This window comes from Aricia agestis, chromosome 5, assembly GCF_905147365.1.
Source record: "Aricia agestis chromosome 5, ilAriAges1.1, whole genome shotgun sequence".
Lineage (NCBI taxonomy): Eukaryota > Metazoa > Arthropoda > Insecta > Lepidoptera > Lycaenidae > Aricia > Aricia agestis.
In genome coordinates this window covers 18,843,200-18,865,442 of record NC_056410.1, presented here as the reverse complement: position 1 = coordinate 18,865,442, position 22,243 = coordinate 18,843,200, and the positions used below count along the sequence as shown (strand labels likewise).

The following is a 22,243-nucleotide window of genomic DNA, read 5'->3' as shown; positions in this document are numbered from 1 at the left end:
GCCAAAATATAAAAATGTCTGAAACTTTCTCATTATAGCCACTATAATAATACAACTTAGATTTCGTATTAGATCGGGCGCACGCACACATTGACATGATTTTTCGGTAACGAATGTATCACGTGACATGTCGTAAGTGTCTAAAGGTACTCCCAGACAGCAGTTACATAATATAACGTTATAAAACATTGTGTAACACGATAACGTTTTATAACAGCGTGTAACGTACGCTACAACATGTCAAGACTCAAGAAATAAACGTGTCTTTTGTTATAATTTATAAAAAAAGTTAGACAACAATGTTATCTGACGTTATAATATAACTGCTGTAGGGAATCACCTTAACTTGTATATGTGTTTCACGAATTTGTTTTAATATAACACAGTAGATTGCATACTAAAATCTACTGAATATGGCGCACTCAAACATTAGCGTAATTTCAGGTAACATGAAGTTGCAAACGTATCAAGTGACACGTATTTCACGATCGCAAAACTTGTAACTTACATGAATTTGATTTGAAAAGGCCGACAACGCACCTCTTCTAATTTTGCGAGTGTCCATGGGGGACGGTAATTGCTTTGCATCAGGTGACTTGTTTGCTCGTTTGCCCCCTTATATTATAAAAAAACCTTACATGAGTTACAGCTCATCTACAGTAGACTTCATAATTAAATCATACATAAGAAGAGAGCGTGATTTCAGGTAGGATTGCCGCCTGGATTTCCCCGGATTTGTCCTAGTTTGAAGGGCGTCCGGGGTGCGTCCGGCCGGGTTTTTGAAAAGTGTCCGGTTGAAATCCGGCCGCTTTTGTTGAGAGAAATCCAACTTTTTAACCAGGCAGTAATTAACGAAAGATAAAAACTCGCTAAGCATACACACGGTTTCTAGCACGGACTTGAGTTAGTCAGATTTTTACAAATTCTTGTTGGAAAAGCAAAAATTGGCAAGACGTTATCGTAAATAATATTTAAGAGGTATCCGGGGAAATAACCACATTTCGGCCAAATGTCCGGGAATTTTGTCGTGCCTAACCGGCGCCTTCGCCGGGTGGAAATTTGGGTGATGGCAACCCTAATTTCAGGTAACTTTAAATATACAAATGTATCTATCTCGTGACAAGTCGCATTCGAGTAAAACTCGTAGCTGTGTTGCGCAAATTTAATTTTAAGATCACGGCTGAGTAATGTATGTTATTTACACTATGCTGTAACTCCGCGAAAAAGTTAGTGCGAAAAAGATAAGATTTTTATTGTTTTTAAACAATCTCTTAACGTTACAAGATTTGCCACATCTTCGCAAACTTTCGTAAGACTAAAGTTTAATACTTCATCTTGTTAGAGATAATTAAAAGCCTTACCTGCACGGAATAAACTTTTTTATTGTACCTTGAATTTGATTAACAATTTTTATGATTACTTTTTGTAGAAAATCTGCACTTTTCAGTTTAAATTATTTTAGGCGTTTTTATCATGTCAATTTTAATCGTGACTTACCACGGGCTCACAGAAAACCGGCGTGAAACAGCGCTTGCGCTGTGTTTCGCCGAGCGAGTAATTTTACCGGAGGCCCACCGCCCAATCCCTAACCTACCCATCCATACCCTATTCTCTTCCCTACTCTCCCCTGCCCTATTACCCTATTCCCTCTTAAAGGGATGGCAACGCAACTGCAGCTCTTCTGATGTTGCGAGTGTCCATAGGCGACGGAAGTTGCTTTCCATCTGGTGTCCCGTTTGCTCGTTTCATATTCTTTGATTTATTTCAATTGAATGTGTTGATCTTTTTGAATTTTTTACATCATCAGGTTTTTTTAATAAAGCACAATAATACTTAGAGTCTTTTCGTATACCATCAATAAATTGCCCAATATGTATTTGGTTTCTCTGAGATGAATTTATTTAATTTAAATAATCAAATAAAATAATAATATGTAATAAATAATAAAATTAAATTAAATAATTTATTATTTTATAATTTATATAATATGTATAGATATTTTGAGCTTGACTGTACTAAAATCTGCGCTGCGGTACGAATCGACTAATTCAAAAAAGGTCTTCGCTGTTTCGGACGCCGGTATGAAACAGGCAATTCAAAAACAGTACTTCGCTGTTTCATACCGCGGTATGAAAAATTAGTGGTATGAAACGGGAAGGACCCGACTGGGCTTGATACAACCCAACCAAATAATGTAGGTCCGCCGCTTGCCTATAAATTAATTTCTTTGATAATACATAGCATACAAAACAAAATAATATGTATTAAAAATAACGGGATAGTACTTATACTACGCAATAAAATAATTATGTACTTATTCAGTTTCACTTTCCCATTCATATATATAATATATATAAGGATTTTATGCTAAAATTAATAGCTAGTCTATATTAAAATTTATCGCTTGTCGGAGACGAGTTTATAACTCTTGATATTTTAATTAAAACATGATTTAAGTTATTAGGAGACTCTTCATAAATAATACCCAATAAAGACTCTCGCTTGAGAATATAATCAAAATCTTTATTGAACAAGATTGTAATCAAATATTGGTTAATGTTATTATAACTTTAATTATATTGTTTAATATAATTTGGATTACCAAAAAAGACCTTCGCCTGGTCGGAATGTTCTACGATAATACTTGCTTTTTTTGTTTGTCAAATCTAAAACAGTATAAATAGTATCTAGAATTTAATATACTGTGTAACAATAATTAATTTATGTCCATTGACCCCATACAGCGTTATAGGAATTTGTCCATAATCAGTGTCTATCGTACATACTGTGCCTAAATAGGAATCATGGCGCCGCGTTAAAGTAAATAAGGGTTCCGTTTTTTGCCATTTGGCTACGGAACCCTAAAAACCGTGTTGGATATGTTTTATTTATTTTATTTATTTATTCATTTATAGCAGGCTACATAGGCCCTTACAATAAATACCCTTATGACTAACATACATATAAATTATATACACTTAATAACTACACTTTATCACGAGTTATCGGCGACGTGACGCGCGCTTCATTCCGGAGTCTTCCCCGGAACCTTCGGTAGACCACATCAGTCGGCCAGAATTCCTCCGCTTCAAAGGTCGACAGAAGATGCGTCGGTACTCTCACCACAAAGGAACTGAAGTTGACCTTGTGGCGAGACTGCAGACGTTCGACCCTCAAGTGGAGGGATGTCTTCTTACCGATGTAGTTGACGACGTCCTCGACCTCCACCAGTGCAGGCGAGATATGTACAGGGGCGTCGCGGGGACCTCGCTCAGGTACATAGGGCGCGGTGCCGCGATGGTTGCGGGCGGCGGGCTTCTTCTTCCTCCTCTCCATCAGTATGAAGCCCTCCTCATCGCACCCCCTGCTCTCGTCCTTGCCAGGTCGAGAAGACTTGGCCTTGCGGCTCTTCGTAGCCTTGCGGCTATCCATAGACTTACGGCTCTCCGTGGACTTACGGCTCTCCGAAGCCTTAAGGCTCTCATTCTCCCCATTTTTGTTCGCCCGCGGGGAAGGTGCGGGGCGACCAGCAACAGTCGCGTAGTTTTGCTGAGTCGCCTGTGGACTCAGCGTCGGCGCAACCGAGAGGGGAACGCGGGCGGGGGTGGCAGCGGCGGTGTTCGTTGACCCGTCCGATAAATATGCTGACGGGCTAAACGTGATCGCCTGTGCGCCTCGGCGTGGGTTACGTATGCAGCGTCACCCACTATTCACTACGTAGGTCACTGATGATAGATTCCGACGCCTGCAATCTACCCCGAACTCCGGCCAGCTCTTCCTTCAGGAACCTGATGTCCTTCAGTAGGCTGACGACGTCGACGTGGTCCAGCGTGACGGGCGGCAGCTTATACAGCTGTTTAGCCACAAAAGCCGGTACCTCATCCGGATCCGTCTGCTTCAGCAGGGAGATGATGTCCTGCACGCTCCTTTCGGTTCCGTCTCTTCGTCGCGACAGCATGTTCGCGCTCTGGCCGAGAGTCTCATACAGCAGCTGCTTCCCTTGGCAAATCTCCTCGCTGGTGAAGGAAGACTTGCAGATCTGCATAATGACCTCATCCATGGTGTCGATGGCGTGCTGGATAAACGCCAGCAACTCGTTGGCCACGAGCGCCATTGTCCCGTGCAGCGGCAAAGTGCCGCGCGATTCGCGAAATATTAATTAATTAATATTTGCAGCGTGTGTAACGTGGAGCACGACCGTTCGCTAGCTCGACACATGACGTTTTAGATTGCTTGTTTTGAAACAAGCAATGGAACAGCAAAAAATGGTAAGGGCTTAAGCGACAAAATAGTTTTTGTCGCGTAATTTAAAAACCATAAATACATTTCATATGGGCAATGGGCAAATTAAAGTGTATGCTTTAACCAATTTATGAACAAATTTCGGAAGCTTAGATAAATCACTGTCCTCTGTTGGTAAAATAGGAATCCCTATTCTACAGAGGTATTTTTGATTGATTATTCTGTGTTTTAAAAGTTGACCAATCGTGTTATGCTATGGGTAATTCAAAGACAAAGACATGATGAATACTGACAATGAACTTTAATTTCTTAGCTTAGTCATTGCTGTGAAAAATCGATATCGCTACAGCCAAATTATCAAGGCGTCGCCTTAATGGTCATGGTCATGGCTCAACGTAGGGCTTACAAAGTTCCCCACCAGAGAAATTGATTCATAGATAGATGACGGACCTACGTTACATAGTCGGGCTATGCCAAGCCTATGTAAGTGGTGACCTGGCGGCTGGGTTTGATATAACGCAACCAAATGTTGTATGTCCGCCGTCTGCCTATGAATCAGTTTCTCTGATCTAGTAAATGACTGCGTACTCTACAACCTGCTGCATTATTCTGCAGTGCTCCATCTTGACAAAATAGCTTCATTTGGTTTTAAAATGGGTAAATGGGAGGTAACAACAACTAATTTTGAGGTACTGATGAATAACTTAATCTTGTTACGAAATTATTTTTAATACAATATACAATATTGGGATCTGTTAAAACTATGCCTCTACGTTACTTTTTTTTTATTTACTAATAAATAAATAAATAATATGATCCTTTCAAAATTGCAAAAAAATGACTGCCCCGTACCCCGCCAATCCACCGACCATGAAACAAATTTGAAAGATCTATAAGATAAAATCAAAACGTAGAAGCATAGACTCACTCTTCTTGAAGATATTTAGACAAAATTTAATAAGATAGGCTCTATTTTGGAGGAGGAATCAGAGGACTACGTTACCTCGATTTACTGTATCTGTCTCTATGACAATACACCGTACACGTGCCGGCGCAGAGTGAAGCGTGATGGCAATAGTTTCTTCCGTTCCCTCTTAAATATCTGAAATTATTAAATAAAAAACAAAAGTCGAATAATAAAATACACATATAAATGTCATAAATACTGGAAAGTACAAAGTATGTTTCATAGTATTTTATCTGACGCCATAAAAGACTTTATGCTGTGTTTTAAACTGGGTTCATCGTTTTATGGATTAATACTGTATTTAATGGTGTTAATAAAATGCGAACATCGAACAAAGTCACAATGACGTTTCCACTCTACATAATATTTAAGGTCTATTTCCAGGTCAAATTTGATTTTAAGTCTCAACCTAGAGTGCGCCATAAATGAGTTACTACCTAATAAAACTTTTTGGGTTTGATATTACTTTATCAGAGAGGTTGCATGAACTCATGCCGTCTGTGTTTCCACCAAAGATGTGCGTCGGTGCGATGGAAATGAGTCGTGCGAGGATGTCTAGCTGTGCTGTGAGAATGTGTGGGTATTTACTGTTTCCACTCAAGCTGTGTGATGAAAATTTGCCTACGAAGATGTGTAGCGGGGCTGTGAAAATGCGCTGGTACAGTATGCGCAAACCTAGCAACACATCCATCTCAACACACATTTCTCGCAATACATCCCTCCATGGGCGTACCGAGGGGGGGGGGGGTAAGGGGGGGCGGTTGCCCCCCTCCTGGATCATGTTGACGTTCCTACTAAGTATATTGTCTAGTACTTTTATCTTAAAATTATAATTTTTTTATTCTTTATAAACACCTAGCTTATGAAAAATCTGATTTGCCCCCCCCCCCCCTGGCCCAGAACCTGGGTGATTTGCCCCCCCCCCTGGCACCAGAACCTGGGTAATTTGCCCCCCCCTGGCCCAGAACCTGGGTACGCCCATGCATCCCTCGCACACAATCTTCGCTTGTTTTGTATGCGCAAAAATCTAGCTCCGCTAAGCCGTTTCTACCAGAGCTGTGCTGACCGAGGCGAAGAAAATGAAGCGATTCTATTGGTTCTTTACAAACACATCTCTCGCTAGTCGCTACGCGTCCTCTCTGGTAGAAACGCAGCCTAATAATTATTTGGTCGCGTTATTGATACCCAACCGACAGATCATACATCCGACCAAATGACGTAGGTCCGTTACAGCTATGAATTGATTTCTTTGATCGTACATTTCTATTGATCGTCAGATAGCTATTGAGAACGTTCTTATATTATTTATATTTTTTATTTAGAAAAACTCTAGATTAACAAGTATACTGTTAACTTATTAGGAAATTAGGTAAGTACGTGTTATTAAACCCATGCGAATTCTGAAAGGTCGCTAGTAGTTATTAATAGGCGAATTTTAAGCTAAAGGGGTTAAAATTATTGCTAACTCGAGTATGTAGCCCTGAATCTGTTCGATCAGCCTTTGTGATCAACGTTAAGATCTTTAAAGCAAGGCTAGTTAATTGACAATGTTTAACAATATTCATTGATTTGTATGATTAGATCATAATAATTTAAGTAGATAATAGTTGCTATTACAATGACTACAATCATGGATAATATAAGCGTTGTTTTATATAATATTTCGACCTATAGTCGTTTAAAAGTTAAAAAAATTCTACAATTCTGTAATGTATTTTATGCGAATTTAATAATTTTATAACAGTAAATAATTAAAGTAATTATTTAGTTGATAATTAAATGTCTTTCTCTACTTTGTTACCTATTTTGAATGTGGTAACTTAGAATAATTTTAAATTGTGATGCTTAATCAATGATCTGACTAATCATACCATTGCAAATCTCCAACTTAGGAGGAAACATAAAAATAACATACAATAATAAAGAGGAAGTTGTTGCGACCTTTTTGGGGCTGTTATATACTCCAATAATCAAAGACATATCACTTTATCACACACCGGTACTTTCCGGGTGTCGTTAAAGTATTACAAGGGTCAAAAGTCAAAAGGTACTTCAAAAGGTAGTGCGGGAATGGTATAAGGAAAATACGTGTACATACGCCTGCTAAATTGAAAAATATATTATAGAGAAAACTTTTTGAGCCGAGATTTAACAGCGAACTTGTTACTTGGAAACAACGTAAAGATCTTTTACCTTCAAGTGTCAAAATAAAAGCATAAGCGGGGCTAAAATGGTCGCTTTGAAGAATCATGATATGAATTATAATATGATTCATTTTTCTAAAATCGCAAAATGCAACTCTGCTTGCAATTCATTTCTGCATTTTTGTACTGATTTGACATTTATCAGTTTGACAGTTTTGACAATTCATTTGCTGAATTGATTGAGAGGAATTGCTAAATGTGACCATTTTAGCCCCGCTGTGATAGGCTGCGTTTCCACTTTCCGCCGGAGATAAGCCAAGCTGCGTAGCGAGGAATGTGTTTTATAAGAACCAATAGAATCGTTGCGCTGAAGGTGGTCAGACAAATGAAGCGTTTCTATTGGTTCTTAAAAACACATCCCTCGCAACGCAGCTTAGCTCAGCGGGGCTAAAATGGTCGCTTTGATTCTTCATGATATGAATCATATAATACGATACATTTTTCTAAAATCGCGAAATGCAGCTCTGCTTGCAATTCATTTCTGTATTTTTGTACTGATTTGACATTATTTTGTCTGTTTGACAGTTTTGACAATTCATTTGCTGAATTGATTGAGAGGAATTGCTAAATGTGACCATTTTAGCCCCGCTGTGATAGGCTCCGTTACCTCTTTCCGCCGGAGATAAGCCAAGCTGCGTTGCGAGAAATGTATTTTACAAGAACTAACAGAATCGTTGCGCTAAACGTTTTCAGACAAATGAAGCGTTTCTATTGGTTCTTAAAAACACATTCCTCGCAATGCATCTTTTTTTCATGTAATAATGGGGCAACCGGCAAACGAGCAAGCGGGCCACCTGATGGAAAGCAACATCCGTCGCCCATGGACACTCGCGGCATCAGAAGTGCTGCAGGTGCGTTGCCGGCCTTTTAAGAGGGAATAGGGTAATAGGAGAGAGTAGGGAAGAGAATAGGGGAGGGTAGGGAAGGAAATAGGGTAAAGGGCCTCCGGTAAACTCACTCACTCGGCGAAACACAGCGCAATCTTGATATAATATGTTTGTGGCGCAAGCGCTGTTTCACGCCGGTTTTCTGTGAGCCCGTGGTATTTCTCCGGTCGAGCCGGCCCATTCGTGCCGAAGTATGGCTCCCCCACGTTACAAAGCTTAGCTCAGCTCCGGTAGGAACGCAGCCTTACTATCTGGAGTTAGATTTGTAATCTCAGAAACAATATATTATTACGTAGACTTCGTAGTTGAAGCAAGGAATAAATGTATTTTTCACAACGAATATTTAAATCCACATAAAACAAGTAGAGCACAGTGCACACATATAATACATATTTTGGCATAGCAAAGTTTTTGGCATGTGTCAAAGTTCCATACAATATTGTCAGTAGGATTTACGAGTAGCGTCCGGTTTGGATATTTTTGTATTCACTGGAGCAATAACTCACGTTTATGTACAATTTATGAAGATTAGAGGCTTTATCAATGCTCAAAGAAGACATTGCAAAAGTGGCATTCTGGGGATCCAAAAAAGCATGCCACAAGGTTAGGAGAGTTTCAAAAGTCCAAAGATGATCTAGCTCTCTCAAATCTGACAAGACGTTTAGGTCGTAAATAATGTATTAAATTTGATTAGGTTAATTTTGTGCGTATATTCATACGCACAAAATTTTGTGCGTATGAATATACGATGATCGATGGGTTAAATTTGATTAGGTTAATTAACCTAATCAAATTTAACCCATCGATCGTGGAATAACGAGACACAATAGCTTATCTATTGTTATCGCGGCCGGATGCGGCCGCTTAGGGCTTCATGAATTATAAAGATATCAACATAATAAACATAACCTGCCAGAATGATTCCCCAATCCCCATTCTAGTAAAGTCAGGTAAAAGATCTGAAAGTGGGTCATGACAATTGACATTGATTGAGAAATCCCGGTGATAGATGGCAGATTCTCCGGCAAGAGATAATCCATGCATCAGACGGTCGTGTAAAAGGTATTTTGGTCAGTCATGCGCCTGACCTCTCGTCAATCGTGTTGATCATCCGTCCCAGGGTACGAGAGTAAACAAAGACGGTGTTTTCTTATAACTAGAATACTGCGCACACTTGGTCTCTATTAAAATAGTTTTGCGTAGCTGCTCTAGTTTTAAAGAAACCGGCTGGCATCACCGAAATTGGTGCGGGAAGTATAATTTAGTTTGAACAGTGGATATGGAATACAGTTGTCAGGTAAGAAAGATTGTCTGTTAGAAACTGCTGTAAGTAGTTATAACATCGCCTATGTACATAGTTTTCCTGTATTAATTATGTTTTAGTTTTGTTTTCAGTTATAAAAATAATGAATTTTCTAGTCTGAATACGATAAAGGTCTCCGAACTCCAAAGTTATTCGACATCTAAGAAAGAAACCTTTTATGGAAAGAGACGTAATGTCTATTCGTGTTTGAAGCTAGATATGAGGGATAATTTATGAGGCTCGGAAAGGGAAAGTAATGCCGGACCATTTACATAATACCCAGCTGTTATATGGATTGAGAACCTTTACTGAAATATTATTTTTGGGCTAATTAATTTTAAAAGGTCCACGCGACAGAGCGGTTTGGCCGCTTACAATGAGATCATAATATATTATATAGTAACAATTTATTTTAATTTTGTAAAAAAAAATACGTTTTTATTTAAATTATGAAATAAGGGGGCAAACGAGCAAACGGCTCACCTGATGGAAAGCAACTTCCGTCGCCCATGGACACTCGCATCATCAGAAGAGCTGCATGTGCGTTGCCGGCCTTTTAAGAGGGAATAGGGTAATAGGGGAGGGTAGGGAAGGGAAGGGAATAGGGGAGAGTAGGAAAGGGAATAGGGTAGGGATTTGGCCTCCGGTAAACTCACTCACTCGGCGAAACACAGCGCAAGCGCTGTTTCACGCCGGTTTTCTGTGAGAACGTGGTATTTATCCGGTCGAGCCGGCCCATTCGTGCCGAAGCATGGCTCTCCCAATACGTGTGGCACTTGGGAATAGCTAGTATACAGTTACGCGCATACGTCTAGTCACACGTACACAAACACCGTGCCGAAGTCTGCCGAACTAAAACGACGTTTAACGATGTGTTAGGTGTATTTTCGTTACGGAATTTCTTGATTCGGTCGCCGCGCTCAAAGGCCGTAATAAAAGCTATGCAAAAACTTAACAATTCTTGTGATCTCGTTGTGTAGCGGCCAGGGCGTTCGGTCACGCGGCTCTCCAAACCAACTAGGAACCGACTAGTTATAGTCATGATTAAACTACCATGGTCTTAACCAGACCAGTAGCTTAGACCCTTTCGAAAAAAAAAAAAAAGGTCACGCGGACTCAATAAATTAGATGAACGTACAGCAAGTAGCGTCTCTGTTATCACGTAAAAATCTTTTTACATTGTCTCTCTGCTCTGAGCTATACCCATTTACTAAAATAAGATATATATAAATAACAATATTTTTATTTCCGAATAAATTTGAAACATACAATCCAGAACTGTATCCTATGTGATTGCCTATCACCGGTTCGGGAACTAACCCGGCGAGAAGAACCGGCGTAAGAAACTTGAAGGTCACTCTTTACCATGAAAGTTGAAAAAAATCATCATTTATTTTCAAAATGGAATTTAATTAATTCGCAGTCTAAGTATATCAGATATTAACCTATCGCTTCGTGTATTTTATTTCGTGCCTTTATCGTAGAACTAAAGAGCTAACTGAATTTTCGTGCGCGATTGGAACTGTAGTATTCTTGTATTATTATAATTTAGAAGTACCTAAGTATTAAATGGGCGTCATGAGTCATCTAGTAAATTAAGTATTAGTAAATGGGCGTAAACTATAACTATTAAGTTAATTAAATAACACAGGAAACGTCCGTGACAAAATATTAAATTGAAATTGAAATAGATTCTGAATCCGAAACCGCATCCGTATCCACTCTGTTTATTACTTGCAAAATTATTACATAAATCGTTTAGCAAAAATATTTCCATAACACATACGATTGAGTAAATCAATTCCGTGACAATGTTAAATGGAGCTGATTTACCAAATTTCATCTAAATGGCTTGTTTTGATTCGAAATATTCGATTGCCCGAGATTAATAAATTGCCTTAGCGTTTGATTGGGATTCATCGAGTGTTTCATGTAAATGTGCTATCGACACACCGATTTCGAGAATTCCGATTCCGAGTGATTCGTTTCATCGTAGAAATAAAACGTTCATTTGTGAGTTCAACTAATCGAGTGCAAAAACGTTAAATGTTACCGCTAAATCCCTACCAATGTTGTAAACGCGAATGTTACTTTGTGTACGCTTTCAAACGAGAACAACCGATCATCGTGAAACTTTATACGCGAATTTTTCGAGTTTAGTATAAGATTTTGCGTACTATCCCTATTGTTAAAAAAAATGTTTTTTCATAGAATTATATTAGGGCCTCGATAGTCCGAACCCAAGCTAACCCGAATACCTCTATAATCCGAACAACGTCCCATCCATTCTAGTGCCGACTTACGGCCGTGCCCAATATTTGATCTATCTCTGGTTTTGCCCTACTAGAGATAGGAATAGCTCACATTAGATATTAGAGACATATATTTTATGTCAATTGTGAGCTATTCCTATCTCTAGTAGGGCAAAACCAGAGATAGATCAAATATTGGAAACGGCCGTTAGATGCCTTAAGTACTACACGTATTGTTTTTGACAGATTCCGCCATTTTGTTATAGATACCTACTGTATAATTGTGCGGTATATCATGGCCTCAACATCCAAGAAAAGTGTTGTTTTATTGCGAAAAATGTCATTTAAAAATGTCTACATACTATAATTCGAACGCTGCGTACATCCGAACAGGGTATTTTGGGTGTTCGGACTATCGAGGCCCTACTGTATTGTACAAAAAGCTTTACGAGTTATAACAGTAATTGCTGTAATTATTTTTGGCTCTTTTGTTTTATACTAAATGTAGGCATTAAGTGGAGTTGTTAACATTAGCACAATGTAATCTAATCTTCGTACTCAAATTCCTAATTCTCTAATTAGTAGCTTTGTAATTGATTCGCGATTGCTTCGTTTTAATTAAGTTATTAGAAACTTCTGAGACGAAGAAGGGCAACTGTATTTTATGGGATTGGTAATCAGAGAGGTTGAAACGAAGAGGTACGAAATTTGGTCGCGTTATGTCAAACCCAGCCGTCAGATCGCAACTAAAGTACGCGCACGATAACTTTGCGCGCGGCTGAACGTTAACTTTTCATCGGGCTGCCATATTTACTTATTAATCGATACGCCTATTCCTATACATAATTTAAATGAGTAAATAAAGATATTAAAGTAAAACTACCAATAAACTATCATTGGGATTACCCATTTTTTTAATGAATCCCTACGCTGTTACGCGCAGAGTTATCGTGCGCGCACTCTAACATTAAACTGACATAATCCGACCAAATGACGTAGGTCTGTCAACTGCATATGATTCAATTTCTTTGATCGTACCTAAATAACAATAATGTAAACTCAGACTTAGCATGACCACAGTACAAACGCATATAAGAATGTACTATCAGAGCAGGTGATTCCTAGGCAGATGAGGAACCTACGTAGTTTGGTCGTCCATCTACGGAGCTAAAACAAACATCCGACTGATCATACCTAACATTGAATTGACATAAGCCGCCCACATGACGTAGGTCCATCAACTGCCTGGGAATCAATTTACTCGATGGTACATTAGACAATTATTGGCATAATATATTATTATTTAAGGAATGTGTGTTTATTCTTTTAAAGCAGACTCCACACTCGTGGCGCGAAAGCCCGCGTAGGCCTCTAACGCGAGTGTGGAGGGTTTCGTGGCTTCGCGTTCGCGCTTCGCGGCTTTCCTCGTCTGGTGTCGGTTTTTTGGTCCACGACAAAGGGCTCGCGAAGCGCGAACATCATCCACACTCGCTTTTATTCGCAGTCGCACACAATGTCAGAGCAGCAGCAACAGTGACTTCAACGGCCATTTTACTCAAATACGCGAACGTAAATGCGAAGATTGCGAGTGTAGAGTATATTTGAGTAAAATGGACGTTGAAGTCATTTTTTGCTGCTGCTCTGATATAGTGTGCTTATCAAAATGTCGCGGGCTCGCGGCCTTCGTGGGCTTTCGCGTCGTGAGTGTGGAACCCGCATAAGGAGAGCTCTCCTAAAGAAAGAAAATATTTTTTATGGTGGCTGTAACTGTGATGATGATGATGAACTGTGATGTGGATTACTGATTAGTATGGAATGCTAATTAAAGAATATAATAATTAACTTTTAAGGATCATTGAGTGACCTCTTTTGTTTTTGTTTAAATGTTTAGATAACAGGTATAAAATTTAGAAATGTTAAAATGAAGTAGAAGTTTAAATGTTCTTGATTATTATAATAATGATTAATATTTATGAGAAGATAAATCTTTCACGTTATATCATAACAACAAAGATGAACAGTGAACACAACCCAAAGCCGCCCAAAGGGAACCAAATAGCATTTGAAAAATGTGTTTAGATTAAAGGCCTTTTATTACAACAATATTAACAACTTTTGTTTTATTATGTAAAGAATTCGCTGCGAAGAATTTATCTTTGGAGAATTCAATTTATTATCTCGACTTTACAAATTTAAATTGAGGAAATCCCCTGACCCTTGGGTTGGAAAGGCTCAATACAAGTAACAAAACCGTTGAATATTTCTTAAGCGATTTCCGATTAAGGGATGAAGAAAATAAATCCTTTTTTATGTTCCCAAACTAGGGATTCTTTATTGATAACGTTGAATCGATGGCTTTAAATGTTACCGGAATCAAGCGGTTTGGAGGATTAAGAATTTAAATAATATTTCTGCCAGTGTTATTTCTCTAGTGCTCATTGCCAAGCCACTATAATAATTATAAAATAAAGAAATCTACTGATACGTTTACTGAATGTTGATTTAAATTACAAAATAAGTTGAAGACTTGGCTTGACTGTGATCTGAAAACTTTTTACGACAGAAGTATTGAATAGCTATGCTATATTTTACTTGGATCCTTTTACTTAATGGAATCAGGCGTTACTTTGCGGAAATCCATAGTTTAAATTTAGTTTGTTATTATTTTTAGCAATATTCCGCGAAAACAACTTCCACCTTTAAGTAAATGAGTGAGTGTACGCATGTCTATGCGTACACTCACTCATTTACTTAAAGGTGGAAGTTGTTTTCGCGGAATATTGCTAAAAATAATAACAAACTAAATTTTTTTTTTTGGATCCTTTTACAATTCATGTTTTGGAGGGATTATATTTTTCAAGCTGTTGTTTGTACTCATAATATTTTAGGACACAGGTTTATACTATATTGTTATATTAGAGAAATTGATTCATGAATTATTTGTTGCGGTTATTATGATAATGGTTATTTGGTCAAGTTTTACGCGAAAAGTATCGTCAGGGCCTTGATATAACCCGGCCCAATTTTCTCTTTTAAAACCTTATTGTTTTTTGGGACGAGAATTAAAGAAGAAGTAAAATCATCATAACATAATATTTTTGTCAACTTTGCCATTTTGTTAGACATTTTTCTTTTATTTAAAATAAAGAAAATATTTACTAAGTATCGTACTTTAATTATTTCAAATCATGTTCATTAAAATTCTCTACTTGTAAAATGTTAAAAATATTTAGTTTAAACCGAAAGCTTCGAAACAGATGCAAATAACTTCGGCCGAAGCGAGACTAAGCTTAAGAAAATCGTTCTAGAATTTTTATTTTCTTCGATAAACTCTTTTAAACTTGTCTTTTAAAAGTTTTTACCAAACGGACATACCTAATTCTAGAGGCAGGAAATAGGGAGAGATGAGAATTTGAAAGACCTAATATTAAGATCTACTGTGGTTATATACAGCTTACTGGGTATAACAAAATATCCAAGTGATAATACTTCAGAATGTGTAATTGTGTATGTGTCCCTTACATAGAGTTCACTGTGAAAGTGGCAGCGCTTTTTGACCGACTTTCAAAAAGGAGGAGGTTATATATTCGGCTGTGGAGTTTTTTTTGTATGTTCAACGATTACTCCGCCGTTTGTGAACCGATTTTCGATTTTTTTTTACTTTAAATAGGTACAACTTGAAAAATTACAAGTTAATAATATCGTATTGTAATTTTCGTACAAGAAAATGGTACAACATAATACATTGTCACACATTTAGAAACAAGTGAGGGAACTTTGTGAACAAATAAGAAGGTCGTAAGAAGTAACGAGCACAGTAGGAGTTTTCCGTACAATTTACACACAAAAAACATTCCCATCGCATTGTTTATTATTTGTCATTTATATAAATTTAGCAATAAGCCTGCTTATAGTCTCATGTTATAAAAAATAAATATATAAATTTAGTAATAAGCCTGCTTATAGTCTCATGTTATAAAAAATAAATATATAAATTTAGTAATAAGCCTGCTTATAGTCTCATGTTATAAAAAATAAATATATAAATTTAGTAATAAGCCTGCTTATAGTCGCATGTTATAAAAAATAAATATATATTTAGTAATAAGCCTGCTTATAGTCGCATGTTATAAAAAATAAATATTTAAATTTAGTAATAAGCCTGCTTATAGTCGCATGTTATCCTACCATCCTACTAATATTATAAAGGCGAAAGTTTGTTTGGATGTATAGATGTATGGATGTATGGATGTATGGATATATGGATGTTTGTTACTCTTTCACGCAAAAACTACTGAACGGATTTTAATGAAACTCTACAATAATATAGTTTATACATCAGAATAACACATAGGCTACAATTTTAACCAACTTTCAAAATAAGGGAGGTGTTATGTTCGTTTTCTTATGTTCAACGATTACTCCGGCGCCGTTTGTTAACCGATTTTCAAAATTTTTATTTTGGTTCGTAGGGTATTATCCTGATTTGGTATTATATTCACAATCTCAGGAACTACAGGTCCGATTTAAAAACTTATTTCAGTGTTAGACAGCTCATTTATCGAGTAAGACTATAGGCTATATGTATATTATCACGCTAAGATTAATACGACCGAAGAAACTCAGGAAAATGTGGGAAAACGGGGGAAATATTAGAAATTACGAACCACTAGAGCAATTTCTATGGCAATATTTGGCACAGATATAGAGTAGACCAAGTGAAGGGAGTAGGGACATAAGCTATTTTTTATGGGAAAATGTACGGTTTCCATAAAATTCCTAATTTACGCGGGCGAAGCCGCGCGGGACATCTAAACGCGTAATAAATAAACTTTTATCACGTTAAATTCCGTGCGAACAACCGGTGGGCCTAGCGTACCTACTAATTAGGGAATGCAATCTCGTTTTCGCGAGATCTCGTTCTCGCGAGATCTCGCCTTTTTTTCGTCCGAGATCAATCTCGCTAAAAAAGGCCGAGATCTCGCGAGTTTGACGAGATTGCACTTGAGCATAAAAACGTCTTATTCGAAGCGCGGACTGACACGGACGGAGTTGCGATCACGGAGTAAAAACATTTATAATTCTGGAGACGCCGGCGTCCACGATAACGTGACGACGTTATCGTGGACGCCGGCTTCCACGATAAAACGTTGGGTACCTTAAAATATGCCCTTTTAATTTTACGCACCGCGGACGTTATAATATTTATTACTTTTTTTTCGTAATGTATTCAAATATTGTGATTATTTGCAAAAAAACCCACCTAACTGCTAATCTCGCGAGATCTCGAAATTAGCGAGATCTCGCGGTATTGTATTCATAAACTCGCGGGATCTCGCTTAAGCCCCAATCTCGCGAGATTTGCATTCCCTACTACTAATGTTACTTCCAGGTTTTTACAACATTCGTGTTGCAAATATTATTATGTTTTCGAAAATTCTACTGTTACAGTAATTATAAACATCTCTTTATTTTCATTTTTCATACGTCAAAAATTTTCTGAAAAAAAACTCATCCTTACTTTTATTTTGAATTCAGTCAAGGCCCTTACAATACGGCTTCGTAGTTAATGAAACATAGTCACTGTTTGACAAAACAGCTAATAAAGAAAAAGGCTGATTGAAATTTAGAGTTTGGTGGGAATTTACGAGTAATTGGAGCAGTTTGTTCCCGTCAGGCACACTCAGCCGATATTAATGGCAAAAACAAACGCGCGTTAGGTGTGTTGTTCCGATCTATATCCACTGCGCACCATCAGCATCACTACAGGATGTAACAAAAATAAATGATAATAACCAAATTTTTTTTTCACTTTTGTATGGGGAAACTCGTGACGCTGGGGTTCTTGCCTATACAAATAAGTGAAAAAAAAAAGATCTTTCAGTGCTACTACTTTCACAGTGAACTCTCTACAAGGAACACGTACATACCCTAAAGTATTATCACTTATTCTTGTTACACACTGTATATCGAACGCTTGGTACAATTTTACAGACTTTTACATAATGTTCTTAGTTGTGTTGTATTTCTTTCAGACTTTTCTTACTTTCAGAATACTTTTCTAAAAGTAAGAAAGTCTGAAAGTGGTGTGATAATTCATACTTCCACGCTATAATAGTATGTACGTCTGTCTGTTACCTCTTCACGCCCAAACTGCTGAATCGATTTCTCTGTTTGGTATGGAGATACTTTAAGTCCCAGGAAAGGACATTGGATGCTTTTTATCCCGAAAAATGTACAATTCTCGCGCTATGAACGATTTTTGGCGCAACGGAGTTGCGGGCGACATCTAGTACCTACTAAGTAAAGCAATGCGACAGTCAAAAGGCTATAGGCAATTTCCCAACGTAATGCAATGCAAACACGGCAACTGGCAAGTTTAAATCCAAAAAATATATGGTATTTTATCGTCAGTCATGACGAAATTTAGAAAATATGGGCTATTTTGGACAAGAAAGTAACTTAACACACGTCTCTGAAACTTACAGGTTTTCTTTAATGAGGGTTTTTGATATTCAATATTATTTTGTCACCATCAGGCGTAGCATGGACCATGGTCGCCATAGAAACGGTTTCTTTTTACGGAAGAATATACAAAGTGACAGTTAGACAGGACAAAGTGACAGTTAGACAATAGAAATCCGCCATTTTGTTGATAAAATCTGTCAGTATGTCGATTCTTTCTCATGTCTACTGTTGTTATACTAACCCTGCAAGTGCCGCTATGTAGCCGGATCTATCGTGTCAAATAGACATATTATCATCGTGACACATAACAGCTATACCGTGACATATGACAGCAGTTTGACACGATAGACTCTAAAACCTAAAGGGTACATAGCACCTGGTGGCGAATAGAATATCAAACACCCTATTTTATACATTACTCCGAGTATATCTGCCGCTAATAAAATTGAATTATATCCGTGCTTTGACATAATAGAACGAATGCAGTCGAGAAAACGTGAACTTTATACGACGTTCTGTACAGACTACGCGACACAATGATGCATTGAAACAAGCACCTGAACCGGCAAATCCAAACGGATATAGTATAGATAAAATATAATGCAAGTGCATAATTCAAAAGTGTATAATATGTGTATCTGTTACCTCTAACTCCCAAACCGCTGAACCACGCGCCACGCGCGCACGCGTATGCAAGTTGCAACACTCGAGTCATCGCAAGTGCGTTATCGCCAAGTGTGTATGCACATTAATATATTAAATCAGTAAAGGAGTGGATTTATGGGCGTATTAAATTAAGACAGTTTAATTTTCAGTGTTTTACGATCCATAAAACTAAACTCATAAGTTATACCGGATGTGAAGAGAATTCTACTTAGCTAATTACTTTTTGAGGCGACTGAATCCAAAATGTATAAATTACTAGATGTTGCCCGCGACTTTATCCGCGTTAACATAGTATAATAACAAAGATGGATAGTTTTCTCCTTTTTGTTTTTGTGGTTCCTTATACAAAGGGTAAAAACGGACCCTATTTAAGCAAACGTCAAACGCAAACGTCAATAAACTTTCATGTTTCTAACTCAAGAAATGACGGACTTTCATTGAAACTTTCCACCCCAATTTCACCCCCTTGGGGGGTAGAATCACCAGAAACGCTTAAACACGTATCCAATCATTTTTAATCAGTAACCCAAACATAAAATTTCATGTTTCTAACTCAAGAAATAACGGAGTTTCATTCAAACTTTCAACCCCAATTCCACCCCCTTGGGGTAGAATTTCCAAAAACGCTTAAATATGTATCCATTCATTTTTAATCAGTAACCCAAAAATAAAGTTTCATGTTTCTAACTCAAGAAATGATGGACTTCCATTTAAACTTTCAACCCTTATTTCACCCCCTTCGGGGTAAAATTTTCAAAATTCCTTCCTTAGTGGGTGTCTACTTAATAAAACAACCCTACTCACCAAATTTCGTGGATGTAACTTTTACAGTTTTTGCTCAGCGATGATGAATCAGTCAGTCAGTCAGTCAGGACATGTAATTTTATAAGTATAGAATATAGAATATAGATTTAGTCAAATTTATTTAAGGATACAAATAATATCGATGTACGCTTTACATCTCGTATGTCTGATCTCTACTCTGTGCTATGTTTCTAATGAACTTTATGTGTTACGACGAGTACAGCCTACGGAAATATTATATAAAATACTTTTACTGTGCACTAATTTATCTAAAATTTGTTTACGTTACATTAATTTAATACACATCTATAAACCACATCTAGAACATTGACAACTTTTTATAACTTCGGCACATTCGAACCTGTGAACCCTGCCTCGAGCTGCCGAGCATCGATGCACTTACCACTGAGCCACGAAGGTTGCCAAAGAGAGCAGAAGTTATTAATAGAATTTGGTAAAATAGCAGCTCCCTTTAATTTATTTTAGGCTGAAAACATTAACGCTGGTCTATCTTAAACAGAAATAACAAAATTAGGTTGTGATGATACTTACAAAATTGTCCCAACCTCCACAAACATAATATTTCATTACTAGATGACGCCCGCAACTCCGTTGCGCCAAAATTCGTTTATCGCGCGGAAACCGTACATTTTCCCGGGACTCAAAGTATGCCAAATTTCAGCAAAATCTATTCAGCGGTTTGAGTGTGGAGAGTTAACAGACAGACAGACATACTTTCGCATTTGTAATATTAAAATGGATTGTAGACATTTTAAAACTTTTTTCGCGGGACTTTTCGAGGAGTTCTCAAGGAATTTTGTGAGAAACCTTCGTGACTTTTCGTATCAGTTAAAAGATCTTATACGGTTAGCGCCTCTCCTAATAAGAAAAAGTTATTTATAGCAGCCCAGTGTTTCGAATATTAACTGCTGAATTTTGCATAAGTAGCTTACACAGCCTTGCGGAAAGTTAGCATTGGAAAACGCTTGCTTTGTAATGGTAAATTTGTGTCATAGTAAAATATCTGTGATGGTTCCCGTCTTCCCTCCCATACACTGACCTCTATAATACACTGGACAGGCTATGCCATACAAAATGACAGCTATATTTGTGCCGATTTGAAGCGCCGCGGTGAGCGTACTGCGAACTAATTACATAGAAAATTACAACCGCCATTTGCAAAATAACTACTATTTTGCAAATGGCGTAGTATCCAAGTACACTCACTACTGCTTTCTAAATATATTTCCGTTGTCTGGTACCTGTAACACAAGTCCTTCATTTACTTAGCACGGGGCCAGACTGACGTAGTGTGAAGCGTCTATAGATAGATATTATTATATTATATTTCACATAGCAATCAGCGCCAATATGGCGACTTTCAAATAGGAACATTTTATTGATAGTGATCGCCTGTCACTGGTATTATAGCGGTCAGTGCTTCCATGTGATAATATTATGTCATTTTGTTCCCAACATAGAAAAGACAAATACACGCTTGATTGCAAGATAATTTTGGATGGAAAACAGAAGAAATATGGCCAGAAACACAGAAATAAAAACAATAGGAGGTATGTTTGTAAGCTGAAGCGAGGTCTCCCCGCTATTAAAAAAAAGTTAGTAAAAAAGAACTTTGTAGTAATCCGTCAAGTAGATAATATTGTTGTTATTATAAGTATGTAACATTATTGTACTATTTACTGAGCTCAGAAATAAATAAAGTTCTAACCATTTTATTTGTCTTAACTGCTTGTACGTTCTTAGCAATGAGTTTCTAAAATACTAGAGTAGCAATGTCTTACAAAAGATTCTCAGAAATGCGTAACCACTTTTTTGTTCAAAAAACAATGTCAAGTCATATATTCGTTATGTCATTATGTATGGGAGATATGCCTGCAGGCATCTTCGAAGTGGCAACGCGTTGCTACCGTAAACTTCCAATCTAGTTACGTTAGTAACATAGAATATCATTGGTTCTTAGGAACAATTCAGAGAGCCTCGCCTCGCCTCGTCGCGTTGCTGTCTGATTTCAATTGCGTGAGAGTTGAGACGTCTTGTGAATCTGTCAATTCAATAAAAATTTAGAAATGCATCTACGCGCCACGTTGCGATCTAAATTGACCCTTAGGGTTGATTCAGACCGCAGTATTAAGTCGTGCCGTTTATCGTGGCAAGGTACGATGTTACGACGTAGTTTTTTACGATGCTCGTCGTAGATTCCCACGACGCGACGTCGCATCGTGAAACGACGCCGAATCGTTGTACGACGACGTCGTATCGTGTTTATGTGTCCCGATTCCCGGCCCTTAGGGTAAAGTGTAAACGCAGATAAGCTAGTGTCGTACAGATTATAATATTATGGAACTGGAACTACAGGAACTGCGTATGATTGCAGATAAAAAAGGTGGTGTTAGAAAACAATCAATTTTATAAATTGCAGACGTTAGTGG

General features: G+C 37.7%; 1 long non-coding RNA gene across 1 annotated transcript; it reads right to left on the bottom strand.

Moving 5' to 3' along the window:
• Positions 1-528: 528 nt before the first annotated feature.
• On the bottom strand, positions 529-12,826 carry LOC121727248. The gene is made up of 3 exons (XR_006035637.1): positions 12,762-12,826; positions 3,395-3,399; positions 529-540 (listed from the first exon to the last, which is right to left on the bottom strand). It is a non-coding gene; the product is annotated as an uncharacterized LOC121727248 (long non-coding RNA).
• Between the last annotated feature and the right edge of the window lie 9,417 nt (positions 12,827-22,243).